Source organism: Bos mutus, chromosome 9 (assembly GCF_027580195.1).
Source record: "Bos mutus isolate GX-2022 chromosome 9, NWIPB_WYAK_1.1, whole genome shotgun sequence".
NCBI lineage: Eukaryota > Metazoa > Chordata > Mammalia > Artiodactyla > Bovidae > Bos > Bos mutus.
In genome coordinates, this window is record NC_091625.1 from 26,392,245 (window position 1) to 26,395,009 (window position 2,765).

The 2,765-nt window shown below is 50.1% G+C and overlaps 1 pseudogene; it reads right to left on the minus strand.

Annotated features, from left to right (window-relative positions):
• Window positions 1-966: 966 nt before the first annotated feature.
• On the minus strand, window positions 967-2,214 carry LOC102282799 (inositol-3-phosphate synthase 1 pseudogene; annotated as a pseudogene).
• Window positions 2,215-2,765: the final 551 nt, after the last annotated feature.

Sequence of the window (2,765 nt, forward strand, 5' to 3'; positions counted from 1 at the left end):
CAGATCGACTGGTGTTCAGTATGTCACACTGTTGATTGTTAACTTCTTGAAATAACTTATCCTTCGTTTCCATAACTTCCTGGGGACCATAAAGACAGAGTCTTATCATACTTGGCAGAGTGGCTCCTGGCCTGTGCAGGCTTGGCCTAGATTGAGCATTCTGGGAGTGACTGCCTCTGCAGACACAAGCAAACTGAGACATGAGTTACGTGTGCCTGAGTCTCCTTAGGACCCAGGTTGGGAGCATAACTTCAACTTAAAAGCACTAACTTTCGTCCGGTGAGAATCCTTGTTTTGGGGCATTGCTGCATCCTTACAAAGGCTGGTGTGAGCCTAAGGGAGTGCAGTTTCCTACTCTGATTTTTTTTTTTTTTTAATTAGCTGAGGATAAAATAATGATGATACTTTGTGGATCTTGTGTAAATTGTTTTCAATGTCTCAGTCTTAACCTCTGATTCTAAGAGCAATATGAATTTAATAGCATGTAAATCCAGCTGCTTTAGATAGTCAGTGAATTAATAGTAAAACGAAGGGAAAGAACAAATTTGTTACCCATATCCCTTGTTTTTTCTCATTGTGACTGCAGAATTTTTTTTTTTTTTTTATATGTTTCACACACACACATAACAATATAGCTGGAATAAACTTCTGTTTTGTTAACCTGGTATTATTTGTTATGGATAAAATACTAAAATCAAGCAAGTTGTGTTTTGATTAAAGAACTTAAACATTTGGTTTTTATTATCATAAACCTACTGATTTACTAAGTAAAACTTTTATTTAATTTAAATTTTTTTTGGATAATACCTGCTAAGTCAATTCAGTCGTGCCCAACTCTTTGTGACCCCATGGACTGTAACCGGCCACGCTCCTCTGTCCCTGGGATGGCACTAGCTTTATTTCTTCTGGGGGCCTGAGGAGCACTGGGGATAGGAGTAGTTACGGGGGAGCTGTATGGTCATGGCCTTAGGTGGTGGTGGGCATCTGGGGTGCCTCAGCTTGCGAGTGCCCATTGGTGTCACCAGTAAAGCCATTGGGGGAGGCGGGCACTGCTCCTTTCTCACAAGGCACACGGCGGGCAGTGGCCACAAGCCCAACTCGCTCGAGGACAGGGCGCTTCATCTCGCGCTCCAGAAGCGCATGGTTCTACAGTGGAAGCCCCACGCAGACTCTGAAGGTACTCTCAATGCAGTTGGTGCTGGCGGAAGAGTGGGTTGGCCATTGGGCTGCCCCATCGCCCAAGCTGTGCTTGCAAGAGGAAGCCAAGCTGCACAGCGACAGCACCGGATGGAAGCTCTGTAGCTCTGGGTTGACATCTGTGCAGAAGATCAGGCGCTGGCATGGTTTGGCAGCTGCTCCAGGTCCGGTGTGAGGGGCTTGGCCAGGAGCGAGTCCTCGAATGTGTTGTGCAGTTCCAGCCTGTTGGTACCACCTAGCATCCGTTCTGCTGTATACTAATCCAGAACACGCTTGCTGTCACCCACGTATAGCACGTGCTTGATGACCATGCAGTGACCCGGCTCCTTGCCCTGCAAGTAGAGCGCTGCGTCACCGTGCACCAGCACATCGTATACCACGCTGCTCTTGGACACCTCCTTGGAATGGAACTGTGTTGGCGCCGACGGATTCTGCCCGTCATTGCTGCCAGGTGTAGCTCACGATGGACAAGGTCTTGAGGCCAGAAACAGTAAGGAAGTCCGTGAGCACGAACCTGACCTTGGTCTAGCCCGACTGATAGTCGTCTCCACCCACAAAAACACCGCACTGCCAAGTGAGCTCCAGGGTACCAGGCAGTGGCGTGGTCTGTGAGTACCCACCGAGGAAAGCACAGCCCTTCAAGATGCTGGCCACCCTGGACAGCATGGAGGGCAACACTTCCAGGCCCAGCTGGACGGTGCGCAGCAGGCTCTCAGCGGTGTCATTGAGACGCAGGAGCACTTTGCAGAAGCACTCAGGGTTGGCGGTCCACACCATGGGGACGTCTCCTCCGGCTGGTGCGTGCGCGCGCGTGCCCGGGATGACGTCGTCGGCGTGCGCGCTCTGGTTAGTTAGTTGAGAGGAACTCGGAGGATACAGACAGAGCAGCAAGGGCCCAGAATTTCCAAGAGCGGCCAGAATAGCTCTTGCAGAGCCTGTGAGTGTGGTGTCACCTCCTGCAGGTTCAGAGATGATCATGCTTGAGTCAGAGAACAGGTGGTCGTCGAGCACCACCATGGGCAGTGAGCTGAAGGTCACGAATAGCTCCTGGCCCTCATTGTCCAGGCTCAGGCTAACGAGGGCTGTGAGCGTCAGCCAGTGGTTGTAGCTGGCCTCCTTGAGGCAGGTGCAGGTGGCCCAGGAAAGGTGCAGTCCAGCATGGCAGGGCTCAGCCTGGAGCGGTTGTTCCTGTCCCAGCGGAGCAGGACCCCGAGCTGGGGCACCTGCTGGGCGGCCTGGAGGGCGAAGCACGTGGACCTGGCTTCGTGGTTGACAAATGTGATCCAGTACTTAATAAGTCCATGGCGTCCGGCTGTAGACTGCAGCGGGCTCTCAACCTTGAGCTCCGTTTTCATCCATCATGAGGAATGGTGCGGAGTCGGCGGGGACAGCAGCACGTGGCTAAGTAAAACTTTTTATAAAACTTTTAATAGAGCTATAAAGTTAATCATAAAACATATATATATATATATATTTAATTTAAGGAGATAACACATAAGAGTTTAAGTTCAACTTGGTTTGATTCAAACATATCCTTCTAGACCTAAGACTGTATGAAACATTTTATC